The 18,831-nt window shown below is 30.7% G+C and overlaps 1 long non-coding RNA gene across 1 annotated transcript; it reads right to left on the bottom strand.

Annotated features, from left to right (window-relative positions):
• Window positions 1-12,329: 12,329 nt before the first annotated feature.
• On the bottom strand, window positions 12,330-16,321 carry LOC117682526 (uncharacterized). The gene is made up of 3 exons (XR_004596864.2): window positions 16,143-16,321; window positions 12,711-12,807; window positions 12,330-12,490 (listed from the first exon to the last, which is right to left on the bottom strand). It is a non-coding gene; the product is annotated as an uncharacterized lncRNA (long non-coding RNA).
• Window positions 16,322-18,831: the final 2,510 nt, after the last annotated feature.

The following is an 18,831-nucleotide window of genomic DNA, read 5'->3' as shown; positions in this document are numbered from 1 at the left end:
TCAATGCTCAATGAGGTACAGCATGCTTGAGTTTCTGATAGACAGCATCTATGTAGTTTTTAGAAATAAAGTCTTCCAACAATCTGTTAGAATTCCCATGGGTACAAATTATGCCCAATTGTTAGCTGACCTATTTTTGTATTCTTATGAAGCAGAACTTGTACATGAAAAAAAAAATTCACTCGCTGTGGCCTTCAATTCAACATTAAGGTATGTTGACGACGTATTATCAATTAACAATTGTTATTTCCATACTTACGCCGACTCGATATATCCCAGTGAACTTGAAATAAAAGATACCACTGAGTCTGCGTCATTCATTTCATATTTGGATATTTTACTGGAAATGGACATTGATGGTAACCTAACAACAAAACTTTATTATAAACGCGATGACTTCAATTTTTCTATTGTCAACTTCCCTTACTTATGTAGCAATATATCTTCATCACCTGCATATGGTGTTTTTGTCTCTTAGTTAATTCAATACACAAGGGTATGTTCTTCGTGTGAATAATTTCTAAGGTGAGGCAAGCCACTGACAAACAAGTTGATAAAACAGGACGATCAACAGTGTCGTTTGAAGTCACCTTTTCGTAAGTTCTATGGTCAATGCAACGACCTTGTCAGCAAATGCAATCTTCCACTGAGTCGCATGCTGACTGAAGTTTTTCATACTAATTGTTAGACCATAATCATCTAGTTGTCTATGGACTTTTCCGTTTTTTCCCGACTACGACAAAAAGCACACGGTGGGTGTGACCGGTCAGCAGAGGATACTCCTCCTAGGCACCTGCAATTATCAGCTGATCCTACTTCTATATTTTTAGAGGTCCGTGTCGCTCTGATTTAAATTTGCATTTCGTTTTATGAATTTTTGAGATGGTTAACAGTTCGTTATTGTCTTTTTTTTCATCGAAAAAAGATATAATTTAGTTATCGAAAAAAACGTTATAACCGAGCATATTTCTTTAAGGTAAGGTTTGCGGCTTTCATTTTCTAGAGGTTGTACCAAAGTTACATACCATTTTGTTCACTATACTAAAGTATTTTTTCTCATGAAATTCAAATGAATTTTGTCCGTCCCGTTTTATAACTACAAAAAGGTCAAAGTTCATGATTTCTAATTTTCATCTTGATGAAATGTAAACAATTTCGTGAAAATATGTACATTTTATATTTGACTATTATGGGGGTTATTTATGCTTAAAATGTTCGAAAATAATATCACTATTAATACCATGATTCACTTTTATTAATATCTGATGAACTATCTAAATATAGAATAAAATGCAACAAAAGTCTTAATTTTGGACTACTATTATGTAAAAGAAAACATCTTATTTGAAACCTTTCCAAGTCCACCGATTTCAGGAAAAACGTATCTTAGAATATGTGTAATCTGATGTTTCTAAAATACTATTCAAAACCATATGATGCGGATTTCGTTTTCGTGAAAATTGATAAAATGCCTGTGTCCTCTTATTTTTTCATTGAAACTCAAAAAAACCCGCGAAATAAAAAAAAACCTGAAATGAATTATGACGTCATATAAACTTTGACGTCATAACTGAAATAAAAGGGTAGTTGGTGTTACGTCACAATGAAAATATGTGAGTTATCTCCCTGTAACCGCAAACCTTACCTTAAATGTTTATTACAAAAGTGACCAGTAATATCAAATACTATATATATGTGACGTCAATTTTATTTTCCAAAATAATTTAATTGGCTCACCATATGGTACATGCAATTACAATAATATTAAACATTGTACAATAGAAGGGATTTGGTCATACGTCACCCCCTTGTATATATGTAATTATATAATTAAGATCATTGCATAGACCTTTTTTAAATACAAAAAAATACAAAAAAAAAATACCAAGAAAAAAAGATTGCTCCTAGATTAAGAATGAAGAGAGAAAAAAAGAGACAGATTGATCAACGATATGGAAAGTAGTCTGACGTAATAAACTTCAAATCTTTAACTACAATTGTCGGTACATTCAAAATTTATAATTCACAATTACTCATTTTTATAAATGTTACAATTTGGCTAGTAATGGCTACCAGATTTCTAAACAATATGCATTTTTGGTTTGTTGAACATAGGTAACTTTCTTTGGCATGAATCTTATTTTTCATATAGTAAAAACAGTAAACTGAACTTGTCTGCCAGGTGATTCTGTAAGAGGTAAATGGATAAAACATTTTCCAAGCAAAATACAAAAATTTAGTGGAATATAGTTGATATCATAACAACCAAAAATAGCATCTTTCATAATCAAATGATTAACAATTTTCATATGTTGTTTCCATCAATATATTAAGTTTTTCCAAAATATCTTCGATATGTTATGTTATTTGCAGTTTTTGCTCGGGATCATATAAATATTTCGTTTATTTGAAATATTGTCAAAACATTTCTCACCACCATCGAAATTAGGAACATTTTTACTTTTTAAGCTTGATTTAATTGTACATATAAATTAGGTCAATTGGTAGGTTTCACCTTACAAGATTCAAATGGTTACTAATTTTCTCTCCCAATCATTTGTCAGATATACTAAGATTGTAGTGATGTTTCACTTGCGCCAAGCCCTATTTAACATGCATATACATACCACTACTAATTAGTTTACACGTCGCAGGGGGAGTCTTCAAGCCATTAGTTTTGAATAGTTGTTACCCTAATTCTGTAGCTTTAAAACTGCTGATTTGTCGATACTTTTACCAGTGATATTGAATAAAGTATCACAAGTATTTACAACAGCGTCTATGTAAAAAAAATAATCCAGTGGTTTTATAATGCTCAAGAAATGTCACTTAAAAGTTAATCATGCCGTCATATCTTACGAAGTACAGACAAGTAAGTGACTTTCAACAGATCGCTGTAAATACAATAGGGTAGCATTAACAGACATGTACCAGCGCAATTTTTGTGAAATGTAATTATAGTATATTAGCCCCCGAGGGACGAAATATTGCCTGACGCGAAGCGAAGCGTCAGGCAATATTTTCGTCCCTCGTGGGCTAATATAATCAGTTGCCCGAAAACACAGTCAACATTTGTTTTGTTATATGAAGAAACAAACCAAAAATTAAGAAAGTAATTGAAAACAGGTCGCCGTTTTTTCAGCTCAACATAAAATTCACGTATTCAATTTTGCGCTAAGTTCATTTTATAAATATCTTCGGCAATCAACGGTCAGTTGTGATATTCCACCTCCCGTAAGAATTAAGTTACAGATGTTCTACCTGATTTTACTTCAAAGTAATTTGCAAATCCTTATTTCCGTTATGATAGCAAACCGTCGCATTGCGCGACCGTTGTTTGCTTTATTATGACGTCACCTTGTATTGGAGTCGCGAAGAGTTATATACGTCACCGTTTACGAATTAATAAATCAGAGGCGATCAATTGAAATAGAGGGAATATTCCTTAGATATTATTTCTATATTAAAAATACATTGACCGGTCAATATTTTTCGGACGAGCTTATATTACATTTATTGACTATTCGTCTATATAGATTTATATAGTGAGAATATATTAATGAATATCACAATAAAAAATGTTCACCTCGATAAATATGATGAGAATATCTTTTATCACGAGCAAAGAATGCAGACACATTTTGTGATAAAAAAAAAAAACTCACCGGAAATAGTTCATTCTTCTAATTTATTTCCATTCAATAGCGTTCCTGTGACAAAACCATATTGATAAAAAAAAATCATGATGTTCTAATGCCTGTTTTAAAATTTTCAGGTAGTTTTGTATTAAGTAAGTCTTTTTTTTAAGAGGGTTGATTTAAAAAAAAAAGACAAACTGTAAACATTCTTTGTTAAGACACCTTAAAGTTTATCATAGACCTTTTGTCTATGACTTCCCCATACTAAAAGACGATGCATATGTTTCAAATGAATTAAAACTATAAAAATAATGCTTATTACTTCAAATTTAAGTAGCAGGTAAATCCATTCTTAAAATCGATAGCTTTGGCATAAAGATTTTATTATCTGTTTAAAACTTGGTAATAAAGAGGAAACTAAAATTACTTTAATTTATTAAAATGCATTAACTGACTATAAATGACCAAGTATATTCACCGAAACATAAAATGTAACGTTCAACAGATTTTGATTTTATTTGCTCGCTGTACATAATTGTGTACTTCTATTTTTAGGTAAAAGAATAAGGATGCAGAAGGATGTCGATGTGGAAAAGTCAAACATTTACAAAATATATGACTGCATTTATTTGTATCTGAAATATATATTTTTAGAGTGGTTCTGTTTAAATTTTGTTTATTCAAATTCATCTTTCTTATTTATTTTCTTGTTAAACGTACAATTGTGAACCATGACAAAAAATGAACTATTTCTTAGTTAACTTAACTCAAACATGTAAGATAGTTTTATACAAAAAATCAACTCGGTAAACCATGAAAATCCATTTCGAGTGTAGACCTGCACACTGCATAGTTACGTAATATGCATTTATGGGATTATCTCGGTAAAAGAGTTCATATCAAAAACTATGTTAAAGTACATGATCATTAATGCATTGAGAGAAATCCATAAGTCTTTATAATTCTAAAACAAAAATTGTGATTTATGGGGCCCTGGTCAATGTCGAATAGTTTGTTTTTCTCATTAACACAAATTGCCTATCAACGGATGTTGATAAAAGAATTTACATATCTGGTTAAGGGATTTCAACAGCGTGTTTTATATTATGGTGTCGATTTATTGATTTCAGGAGAAGAAATACAATAGAGAATAGTCAGGACATTAGTAATGAATATTTAATGAATTGTCTAATTTAGAAATGCAGATTGGAGCAGTGTAACAGTTTTATTTCCGAATAATTAATAAGTCATGGCGACTCATCAGTATAGATCAATGTTGAAAATTAGCTGATGAAGGTGATACAATTCTATTTATTTTTGTTTTGTTTAAGTATTGTTTTGTTTGTTTGTTTGTTTTTTTTTAGATACCTATCAATGATTTTTGTCCAACAACCATAGCAAAACTGCATGAAACACATTTCACTTTCATAATAAACAAGTGGACATTGTCATTCTTCAGCTTTTTAAGACATTGAACTGATTGGTTAGACAATATATGCTTTATTTAATTCCAACATCAAGACATATCATATTTAACTTAATGTGGCACGTTGTAGGGCCTATTTTCGTAACTTTAGGTCTAATCTCTCTCTCTCTCTCTCTCTCTCTCTCTCTCTCTCTCTCTCTCTGAAATTACGGGCAATACCAAAGTCCCTGTTTTTATAAATTCTACACAGCATTTACAAACAAAATTCACATGCCTCCACAGTCAACCTTGATATGGGTTACATGTATGCGTATTGCATTATGTGTAACTCCATTATGACAACTATATAAGTAACGTCCAGGGCTTGGTATTCACTGCTTGGATTTAACTATAGAATAATAGTTCAATTTCAATGTTCTATCCTAAAGTAACAAATGAAAAAAAATCGAAATTTCTTTAGATATAAACTGTATCTGATTTTATGGTCAAGCAGAGAATTACAAAACAATTAATTATTAATAGAAACAATTTAAAGAGATAAGCTTTAAACTGTTGTTTCTATAAAAATGATCATGAGTCAAACGTCTTAAAGTTTTTGTGCAGCTTTGACTGGAAATAAATGTCTAGAATGTCCACAGACCCTCCATAAAGCGGCATTAGCAAGCTCTTGAACTTCTCTTAAAAATAATGTCAACATTAATATAGGTATTGGGATTGCTTTTTCCTATTATTTAGTACAGAATGCTAAGAAATTGTTTCATTCTCTGCTGAATCCATTTCGACCCGGAAAGTACGGAAAAAAATGTTATAAGGACGACGGATCCCATTCACTTCTGTCTACAATAGTGAATTTCATGAAAGTTTTATATGCAGTACAGGTACTAAAAATATACCAAATCAATCAAAAAATTACCAAAAAATCGAATTTAACTTTTAATAAGTACTATTTCAAAAAACAAATGTTTACATTTATTTAGTTCTCTAATAAATTGAACATAGCATTACTGTTAGAGAGAGAAACAATTCTACAACAGATTTCAATCCAAATTGAAAAATAACAATTTTATGATGATTTTGAATTATTAATACCGGTATGTTATACCAAAGGGCGGTGCGTCGTTATTTTTCTTGAATTTTTCATAAGAAATACTGCGCAAACTCTAAGAAAAATGGTTATTTTAGGACGGTTTATGAAATAAAAAAAAAACCATTAGAATATACTTTACAATATTTAATAATGAAATTCTTTAAAAATTTAAGCTCTAGGACAGTTTTTTAAATTTTATTTTCAAACCAAGTTTTGCAGCGGTTCGGAATGTGAATGATTGTTCACTGGCTCAAATCTAGGTAACTAATATATGCTAATGGTTATGAATAAGAGCTCAGCAATTTTATCACGTACAAACCAAGTTCATATCTCGGCGGCAAACTGCTGTTTGTTAATCATATTTATGTTTTTGAGAAAGGTACATCATTCAGAATCATAAATATAACGGTTTTTTTCGTTCACAATAATGCAACCGTCAAACAATTACCGCGTGCAAATGTCACTGTACTTCATAAAAAGTTCACAGAAAATCGAACGTTTCGCTATTGTAAAGATTCGTTTATATAAGGGAGTATATTTGCAAATTCAAATTTATGATGTTGCATGTTAAATAATCAAAAGGTCATACACAACATGCAGTGCAGAAAGTGTGTATTGCTGACGAAGAATAGCAATGCATTGCGTCATATGCGATTTTTTTTTAGATCTAGTGATTGTAACGTCTTATCTAGAATTTGATGTTCGTAACAATCATTCCATTTCGGTGTTTAATATATCTATGCAAAGCGAATTTTGTCCGTCGTCCTTAAATCAATCATGACTCGACGATGGTTTTAACTTCTCTGAAGGACACTCTGAAATCATTTACAAGATCTTGATCTTGATATAATTATCTGGTCTGTTATTCATACGTCATACCATAAACAACGGACCAAGAACCTTACTAACTACTAATATTTTTTTTTCAAAAGTACAAAATACTAAGCAGCTGTAACAATAAATGATGATGCAAATAATAAAGAATATTGTCACAAGCTCCATCATTTCTCTAAGTTTAATCATAAAGTTTAAAAAACTATTAACTCTTCCAAAAATCACTCTTTTTGATTCGTGACATAATTGAACAGATTTTGTTTCATTGTGAAATTGGATGTTTTTCATTTCTTCAAGTTTTGACTTGCCTAACTTAAAAAAATCACAGAAATTAAAGATTGTTTTCTCATTTTTGCAATGTACATGGATAACTTTATTGTAACATGAGTTGGTGTCGTTGATTACCACAGTAATTATATCTCTGTTAATCATAAAAAAGTCTAAAAACTTGTCTTATTTATAAATTAATAAATATAGGTAGAAAACAGAAAAATATATTGATGTTCAAACAGTACAGATAAATAAATAATATCTTCAAGAATATAAAGGTGGCTGACAGTGCCCTGAACCAGGATATGAAATCAGCAGAGGAACTGCTTGACTATTGTAAATAGCACGATACATAGAACTATGTATTAAGTAAAATGGACGAACGAATATGCAAATAATGGGTAAAAATGACGTTCCAAAAATTATTTTCAGTAAACATGAACCAAAGTTATGATCCGCGGTGTACAAGCCCTATACTAGAGCCAAATCGTTTTACAGTGACATAGTGTTTTGAAAATTGTAGTTCTTAATCTACTGAGGTACCTTAAATGAATTAAGCTACACTTCATTATTTGCAATGATTTCACAGTGTTAAGTGTTTTTTGTTAATCAAAATCTAACGATTTCCTGGCATTCTAACTCTTGTTGACATCAACATGGGTATGTGCATTCTTTTTTCTCAGATATTGCATTTTTAGTTAACAACTCGCAAAAATATAATCTGGCCGCTAATTCCCTCTGATGAGGTTGCCGTTCACACGTTTGAACAAAATACGGCATATTAAGGATGACGTTTACTCAGAATGAAAAAAAAATTCCACTAATGATAATGAAAACCCAACTATTGTGTGTTATAGATCTTACATGGTAGTGTTATTCTTCACTTTCAAAAAAGTAGGTCACTGACCTACTTTTTGAGTTAATGGCCATTGAATATTTTTTGAAAATTTAAGAAAAATCCATAAAAAAAATTACACTATGATTGAGATTTTCTTAATTTTGAAAAAAATACAAATTGCTTAGCTCTTTAACAAATGAAATACAGTTCATGAATGGTAGTGACATTAAATGGATACAAAACATTAAGTTTTAATTTACAATTTTTATATATATTCCAGTCCGAATTTCCTCTATCAGTTTTCAAATTACTACCCATTTTTTATTCAATATAACAAAAAACTGAATGATGATAACGCTAAAACATTTATAGTATTAAACTAAGTATATTGACCTTTCTCTGCTGGCATTAAATTTATATGAGGTCAATGATCAAAATTTTGAGATATGGTGTCTTTTATTATTTTTAAGCATTTTTCAATATTTTTTGTAGTGTGTGCCATACGATTATCTAAACGAAAAAGCAAAATAAAACCAACAGAAAATATGCAAAATTATGCTGACAACCAAATAAAATCTTAACTTCAAAAATTAAAGTACTACCAAAAATATTTCAGTGGAAAACAAAATTTGAAAAATTTAATCCGCATTTCCTTTGTTTTGCTAAAAGTCAAACTTTGTCAGAGCCTAATTCCATAATTTAGTAAACATATCGATTGTTATATCAATAATAATTCATTTCATAAATAATTCTTGTATTTAAAACAAATTGTACTTTATATGAAATTGAACTTTTTAACAATCCGGATTTGAGAACTCAAACCCTGAGTAAACAACATCCTTAATGGAATATATTTTCTTTACCGTATTATTTCTTTTGACACAAACCAATCCATTCATAAGCGACGAAGACAAATATGTAACATGCTATGAATTTCATTGAAATTTGCCTATGATATAAAGTAGATGAGAATCATATTGTAAAGACTGGACAAGCTAGCTTCATTTAGTAACATTTTTGGCTATTTTTTGAAGTAGGTATGTTTTCAGTTTTATTTTCCTCTGTTTTGAAATGATTTTTAAAAACATCACAAAAATTGAAATGTTACATTTATTAACACAGGTATACCCATGAATAATGAATCTATATATAATTACCCAATTTCACAGGGGTAATTATCGCCTATGATAAAACTTGCGTGTTTAGAGTTTTGAGCAAGATTTCAACATAAAATTGTACTGTTTGGATTTAAACGTGATTTTCGCACAATATATATTAGAAGTCTAAAATAAACCGTAATTGTAAGATAAAAAGCACCCGATTAAATAGATATAAGACAATCTAAACAAACTGAGTGGAAAAAGCTACAAATTAAAACCATTACCGTTTTCAATTTCTTGGTGTGATACATATAATAATGAAATAAAGACATCATGAAACATTTATTTCATAAATAAACTACTAGTAGTAATGGTAGCCAGTTGAATTCTAAAATGAATAAATTACTAAAAAGAAAACGAGGAAAAAGTAAATGGTGCTACGGGTGATGTGTACGCACATTCGACGACAACGGATCATGTTGATATGGGATTACAAATTTAACTAAAGAATGCATTAATGTTCAATGTATAAAAAAGGTAAAGTAAATGCAAATAAGTATAAATTAAAAGTTGTAACATTTTTTATTTGTTTGAACAAGGGAGATTCATTATAAAGATAATGTTACACTTCATATTAAGCTTTTCCTCGCTGTAGTATTCTTACATATTCTTACATGAAATATATTTATCACTTTTAACATTGTTGATAATCAGGTATTTTGCCGGGTCCTGTTTACAACAAGTTTGTGAGTTAATAGGTAAATGACATGTATCATGGTAATGAACAACAGATACTGTAATAACTAAAGTTAAAGAAAAGTCAGTCTATACACTTGGACCATCGGACACATTTACTATTTTTACTATATATACACTCTACAGGAATATAATTCAATCAAATACCAGTAAGAACATATCCTTAAAAAATACAGAAATTGGCAACTGATTCCTCATTTTGACTAGCATATATTCTTCAAACAAGACATTGTCCTGAAATAAAATGATACTATTATTTCCAATATTAATATATGTCATACATTTTAAAAATAAAAAATATTATTCTGTTTATTTATATACATATAATATTGGAGAATCACATCCTATGACTACTAAACAGTCCAGAAATTAAATCACCACAAATATTAAGTTATAAATTAAGTTCTACACAACATTATTTGCGATTAATTCACAAAGACTCAAAGATGTTCATTTTAATGGATTAGCCATGAATATCACTGTATCCCGGCATTGAACTTCTTGTTGACATTGACATACATGTAGATATGTGCATGTTTTTTTCTCAGAAATTGTATTTTCAGATAGCAACTCACAAATTGCCACCATACAGCTAAATACACCCGATGAATTTGTTGTGGATACCTTCGATCAAAAGTGATAACGCATGGTTAATTATCAGATGGATGACAACAGAATGAATTCATTGTTAGTGTTTCATTTATATTCTTTGCAACAAATTTAGTTAATAAAGTGAAAAGCAGTTCATATGAATACGCATTGAATACGCATTCTTTGTTAAAAATATACAAATTTTGAAACGTATAATTTACTATTTAAAAACTGAAATAGGGTAAAATAGAGAACACTGGATTACCGAACTGCAATCAATTATACAAATTATACAAAAATACCACACCCCACCCCCACCCCCAACCCCCCAACCCCCCCCCCCCAAAAAAAAAACCCACACACAGACACACAGTTCGTCCTACATGTTATTTGTCTTGACAATTATACAAAATTCTAAATTGATAACCATTACCCTGAGATTACCAAGACAGATGAATTAAAATATAAATGATTCAGGCAACTGTACAAATTCAACAGATTTTAAAGGTACATATTGATTTTTTACGGACATTAAGGTGGCATGGGACATCTGTGGATACTAATTTAGATAAAGGTACATTACAAATTAAAAGACATTCACTCTTTTAAATCCACGGGGATTCAAACTCGTGACTTACAGATCTGTGGTTAACGCTCTAATACGTTTTTGAAATGATGCTTGATTTTATTGTTAATTGTTTATCGATAATATTAGTGCTCCCATTCATACATTTAAATGATGCCTGACAAAGATGTTTGATAATATTTTGCAATTGTTGAGAAGAGAAATAAAAACTGTAAAGACATGTGCACAAATTATCAACCATCAAAAACAAAGAGAATTGATCTAGTTGTAAATTTTACTAACCTGTAAACTTTTCTGCCCATGTTTTTGGCATGCTATGTATTCTCCAATAATTGTAATATTGTAGGTCGCAGGACTTATTTGCAAACATGCTGTATTCAGTTTCATCAGTAGCAAGGGTGGTGTGTTCTCCAATACGGGAAGGCAAATGCATGATGAGTAGTTTTTGTATAATACTTTATAAAGTTCAGTGAAAATGTTTCTGTTTGTGTCTTGAAAAACCAATGAACTACTCATTTTGATTTTTTGTTTGATGATTTGATTGCTAGTTTCAACAGTCACCAAATGAATACCTTCAATTTTTGCAGAATATACAACAAGTTTAATGCGATAAATAACATAACCGGAAGATATATTCCAACTGTCTAGAAAGGTCATTCTTACAGTTGCTATATTCTGAATGCCGGAAATCCCAGTTTGGTATTCTGCAAAAATTGGGTTGCAACGAATTCCGTTACTTTCGTTATGTTTGGTTATACTATTTATAACAAGAGCGGTATCCGTGTTTTCCGCTTGCGCCTATGTAGAAATATTCATAAAAAAGACGTATGACATGAAGAAATATAGATAAATTACTAGAGGGGTATACATCATCCAGGTTTTTCCTGTATATTTCGATGATATATCTTAATGTGTCCTAGTAAAAAAAAATCAGAATACATTTATTATACAAGAACTTGCAAAAAATTGCAAAATTAAGTATCGCATGACTGGACCACAGATGCTAAATATGGTGAAATATAGGTTTTTTAACTTTTTCAATGACGCAACACTGACTGCAATGTTGTTGTTTTTTTGGTTTTTATAATTAGCTAATACCTTAATTTTGGCTAATTTAATTATTCTAATTGTATGACAAAATACACATGTATATTAAAATCAATATGCATAGTTTTTTTTATTAACTTTAGATCTTACGTTTGTTGATGATTCGGAGTCAGGGCGACAGTAGTATTCCCCGAATGGATTTTATCGATAAGGACACTTAGTATAGGTGACACCAAAAATGGCAGATTCAGAAAGCGTCGCTAATGCCAAAAACTCCAAAACATCACTGCCCGTTGTTTCATTTGTGTAATGATATTCTAAAGTACCATATAAAATTAACATTTGAAACCACATAGTACGGGAGCAGCTTAGTACATGTAAGTTCAATGCAAAATCGCCACTTTTTCAATTCCTATACAGCGAACTTCAGTTATTTTTCAACCACAAACGAGATAATGATGCAGATATTTTAAAGATAACACAGAATTTCTGAAATTATATATGAAGAAAAAAAATTAAACATTGTAAATCCATTACCTCGGTTAACCCACTGATTTGATAAGGTGAATTTAAAGGCTTCAGGACTAACGGTCATGTGACTACATGTATGGACGGCATACTCCGACTGTGCTCCCTTTCCACAAAGAAAAAGTACGAAAAAAATATATTATAAAAATCAAGACTAAGTGACCTGGCGTCAGGATTTTGAAGCAATCTTGGACTTAAGTGAAAAATTGTATACGGTCTCAATATATCTTGATTAAAAATATTGAGAAAATGTAAATGCTTTTATAAGTGTCTTGATATAAATTTGTCAATTTCACATTTTAATCTTCGTATTATAATAAACAATCATTTTATGCCTGAATGAATATTTGACTTAAATCTGAAACTGCTTCATGATCCTGACGCCTGTTTGATCTTGTTTAGCCAAATTGGATAAATTAATAAAGAGAACACATGAGACTCAAATTACTGTCATTTGCTAACCTAGTTCAACAATTTAAACATCAAAAACAGTTCTTTGGCTTTTGATCACTCAAAGAGGTCATAAACTGTGTTAGATAGAATTTCACCGTTCATCGTATAACCATCTTAAAACATGTATGTAGGCAGCAAATTTACTCCTTTAAATTGATTTAACATGTTGTCTCTTAAAAAGCCATTTTGGATCTCATCTAGTCTGATAGTTTTGCATCACATATTAATTCTAGTAGTATATTTATATTTTACAATGCCAAATAAACTTAATTGAAAAAAATTGTTTAAAAAAATATATTTTTACATTTTAGATTTTTACAGAGTTTAGTAAAGGAATATATTTTGTGGCGGAATGTTTTCAAGATGGAAATAAACAATTTTCATAACTCAATAGTTTTAGTGTACTGTTACTTTAGCTTCCTAATTTTCAGCTCAGACCAAACTTCTAGATAGTTTGTATATTACGATATATTTTTGATGTTCTAAAACATATTTAAACAACGCGTGTAGGTTAAGGCAACTCTGAATTAAATGACCGTCAAAATTATGATCAATTTGAAAACTGTTTATTTTTTATGAAAACAGTGCGGAATATTAATACCAAGTGAATGTGTTCACCATGATATCATTTTTCTACTTCGGAATCGACTGGATCTTTGAAGCTGCCGTGCCATGGTATCACGTGACAGTTAAATATAGATCAGTTTTTTACCTAAACAATAAATCAAAAAGTGTAACACTACCCCGAAGTTCATTTGTATGTTTGCTACAATAATTCGATCGGCAATTAGCTCAGGTTTATTAGTATTACTACTAGAATCCTATTGTTCATCGCATAAAATAAATATTGTAAATATTTATCGGAAACCCTCTCAACTTCTATAATTTTATTGAAAATACTATGTATTTTTCATTTAAAACAACGAATCACAGGATTCTTGCAGCACTTTTCAAGTATTTTAGGTCATATGCTTTTGATATTTACCAAAGTCATCTTTCATAATATCCGGGTAGTGTTACACTTTTACCTTTTTTGTACACACTGACAGAGGAAAGGCTGGTGAAGCCATATAAATGTCGATCTGCTTACCTTATAACACTCGCTGATTAAACAAATTGCCCATGCCTGTATTATCCTGATTATATCCTAACTGACACTCATCTAAATCTTAGGTATCGGTATTAAATAAGTATTATTTCGGCATTATTTACACTGCATTCCGATGATTTGTCTCCCCACATGATCCTCCCTATTAAACATGCTTGTGACGTCATCAATGATAATTATACGTAATAGAGAGAAATCGAAGATATATTCAGTTAAAAGAGTTTTAGTGATATTATATTTTATGCCTGTAGTTTTTATAATTTAAACCAGAGATAAAGTTAAAATCGACATGTTTCTGAGTAAAATATGACATCATGCTGCTTATTGTGACGTCATTTCGATAAGAGGAATTTGATAACTGAGAGTTGACTTATCATACTCGCGAATATTTTGATATTTCTATCGATATATTTTGGCATATTTAGCTTATATGCCATAGAAGTTAAAACAAAATTAACCCCAATTTTGGCCTAAAATTAGCTTATATCACGCTATATCTCAAATCTCTGATATGTGACTCTTACTTGTTTTATTTTTAAATGAAACATTAAATGCATGTCTATTTGTATGCCAAGTTTTGGAAAGATGACATTACTATTTTTTTTTTGTGTCATAATTTGATTACTCTTAAATTTTGTTACACCTGTTGTTGTGATCACTGTGTACTTGCCTTGGAGCCCACCAGTAAAGCAAGAGTTTTTAAACTTTGACTTAGATTTTACTTTTATAGTCACTACATGTGTTTAACTTCATACTGTATAAAAATCATAACTGAATAAAAGTTCAAACTATAAATATTTGTCTGATTTCTTTAAATTATCAATTTCCATGTCAAATTTCAGCAAAAATTTCAGGCTAGTTATCATTTCTGTTTGGGGCCCTATACTTCCAAAAAATGGTATGTGACATGGGTAAGAAATAAAATACATGAACCTTTTAGGTCCTGATCTTTATATCCAAGTGGTTTTTGGATGATTGGCATTACTATAATCTCAGGAGCAACCATCCTAAAAGATATTTACCTTTTCAAACAGTTTAGGAGGGATTGATTGTCGTGGCCATTTTTGGACTGTATTTATCTCTATTAAAGAAGATCTCCATATCAAAACATGGGAATATATTACCTAAATGTCATTGTTTAAATGAAGGGTGTCCCAGAATTTTGGATATCATTTGAAATTCGTATAAATTGAATAATATTTAATCAACAATTGTGACTCACATTAAAAGAAAAATCGTCTACATTTTCCCCACAAAAAGTTACCGCGAAAAGTGTTCTTTTCTTTTATTTAATCATAATGTCACAAATTTGCATCATATTTCTATGGATTATGAATTTTATTTAAGATGAGTCGGAGAGAAGGCATCTTCTGTTCTAAAACTGTATTATCAAACTAAGAATGATAACGTTTAATGAATAATTAAAAAGATTACCATGAGGATAAACAACCCAACCAACGACATATTCTTTAAGTAGTGAGAAAATTTGAGAAATGAATTCCTTACAGTGGCTGACTGTTGTAAGGAATTTTATTCATCGACTTGACGATGTCATTGATAAAATATAACGTCATTTGGAGCACTCTTTTTAGATTTGTTGTCATTTTATAGACAGTGCTCAATTTGTCAAAAACTATAAATGTTTCTGAAATCTGTTGGGTAACAATTTACATCAAATACATTAATTCTATGAATATGATATGCATTTTAGGGGGTTTTTTTGTTTGTTTTTTTGATGTTGTTTTTTTTTTAAATCATTACCTAAATATTAAGCTATGTGTATTGGGAGAAACGTTAAAAGCTGCTGCCCATGCCCTCCGATTTTCACAACACAAACTACAGTAGAAAATGTGTTTTAAAAACAATTGGTGAATACTTACCACATGTTAGTAACGATAATCCGTGGAAAAATCGAAAATGTTTCTTTATTCACTTTGATTGAAGACATACTCGGTCAGATGGAATGAATTCGGTGGAGAACCTGAATCTGATATAAAAAAATGAATCAGACAAATAATCACAAGGATTTTGGAAAGGATATTCAATTTAGGTTGTCACATTCAATTCTATCCAAAATCTAAATTCGGCGCTTTTGTTATACAATGTTTAGTTGAAAAGATAAACCCGCGCCTATTTTCTGGAAAGTAACCTTTTAGTCATATAAATGAATATTGTTTAATTATTAACCTTGTTTTTATATTTCTCCCAAAAGACCCAGTTAAAACGGAATTGAAACTCAAATAAATATTGACTGATGCCATATCTTTGTTGTGTTACGTTATCTATTATTTAATCAATTGATTTTCTGTTATTCAAAATAGAACAATATCTTTACAAAACGTAACTGTTTTAATTTAAGTTGCGCACTAATATGAGCATTGTTAGGAACCAGAGGATGCCTTGGGACGCGAATTTTTATTGAACGCCCACATTAGCATGTCATGAAATGTTTTTTTTTTAAATGCATTTAAAGCTAATATAATTAAATAAAAACCAAAGTATCACTTGTTTTTGGCAAAAGATTTGACCTATAGGGTCGAATTAGTTTTCTGTCTTTACAAAATTATATCGCTTTTCGTTCCCCTTCTTGATTTTAGTCCATACACAGTCAACTCTTGGGTTTTAGTCCATACATTTCTTAATTTTAACTCTTAGGTTCTAGTTCTCATAATGTAAAGATATTGAAAAAGAAGTTACGCAATCGTTGTCCGAACAGCATGAATTATGGACCGTTACTTTATAATCTTGATTTTTTATTTTTTAGTTTACTTTGATTCTTTTATTCAATAGATATACTTTGTTGCGTTTATTTACAGCCAGTGGTATATTATACATGTATGAATAGTGCCTGTTTAGGAGGGTAAGAGTTGAAATTGACACCCCGAGAAAACCATTGTCAGCAGACGCGAAGCGGAGGTTGACAATGGTTTTCGAGGGGTGTCAATTTCAACTTTAATTCTCCTAATCACGCACTAGTTTTTTTATTATACTGAATGAAAACTTTTCTGATTTTAATAGGAGTGGCGTGAATTCTATCATAATGGCAAACCGTACACGCATAATTTTCGCGTATGTAACAATTTGTTTTATTATACTGTCATGTTCAGTTTTGGTTTATTTTTGGGGGGTGCTCAACGCCCGCATCTGATTGATCACCAAACACCTTAGCTAATACCGATTCAACTTAAAAGTCACATAACCTCATATATTGATAAATACCTCTCTACATTCTGCTTATGATTTTCTACAAACTGCTAAAAAAAATTGCAGAAGTTTACAAATTAAAGTATCACTTTTGAAGTAGTGCATTTCGTCTAATTGAAATTCCTTTGTTTTTAAAATATAAAACAAAATCACAAGCAAAGAATGAGCTGCATCCCTTTTACAGTACTTCTTCCACAATTTTACCATTCTTTCCAATCTTATAGATGTTCTGGAAAAGCACACTCAGGCAGCAGATTTCGCTCGGAATATTTTTTATTCACGTGTCACCTGTCTCGAGTAATACAGAGTGAATGATTCTTGTCCTCGAACAAATCGTGCTTACACTAAGGTATAGTTACGGTTGACTGCGTTCTGTTCAGTACATACACTTCAATTTGAAGAATAAACTTGCATCAAAGGAATAAAATCGGAGCAAAATACAAAATGCACAATCCTGTTTGGGAAAAAAGGTGTTTATACAAACAGAATCTCTTTTAAAAAGGGGGGGGGGGGGATCATGCCAACAGGTGGATTCGAAACAAGATGCAAAATAGATATGCGGTTAGTGATAGCAGTGAAACCAACTTAACTATTTGAACTGTTCAGGTGTGACACGTAGAAACAAACCACTATAATAAAAATAGGTTTAAAAAGATTGTAGGTTTTTTAAAAAACGTTCCCATTTTTAAAGGCTGACGTTTACTTACATAGAAATAAAAATCAACCAACCATAATGAAAACCACCTACTGCATGTGATAAACCTTTGACTGAAGTGAATTGTTCAAAAAATGAAGGCACATGAGTAAACGGAATCCTAAATGTCATGCAATGTTTTGGTAGACGAGAGGACAGGAAGTCAATAGACACAACCTCGCTCGTGCAAAAATATCTTTTAAAGTTTTAAGTAGTAATAAACTAACGACCGTTTGTCAATTGACAATGCTGAAATGTCACTAAAATCGTCACCTCCTGTCCGAGTTTTCTTAATCTTTCTTCAATGCATGTTAAGAATATGAAGACTGCTTGTGAATAGACGTATTTGCATAATAAACAAAAAAGACAAATGACAGCGGTTTAATTACCGGTAACCAAGGACTAGTATGGCATCCTTGGTAAGGAAAAAGAAACCATTTTTCATGTTTGCTTTTTTAATCACCCATATTTCTTTAATCAATAAGTGGAAGTTTGCAAGCTGAATTTTAGAATTTCTGAAATGTCTAAATGAAAAGTGTCGATTTCCAAGACAATTAATCCCATGCAGACAAATCTTGACTTCGTGTAACATCGTGTACGACTTAAAAACCCCAAAGCAATATTACTATCCAAATTCAAAATAACCATTACAACTGTTTTTGAATCATGAC

The sequence above is a fragment of the Magallana gigas genome, chromosome 4 (genome assembly GCF_963853765.1).
Source record: "Magallana gigas chromosome 4, xbMagGiga1.1, whole genome shotgun sequence".
Taxonomy (NCBI): domain Eukaryota; kingdom Metazoa; phylum Mollusca; class Bivalvia; order Ostreida; family Ostreidae; genus Magallana; species Magallana gigas.
This window is presented reverse-complemented; position numbering and strand designations above follow the sequence as displayed.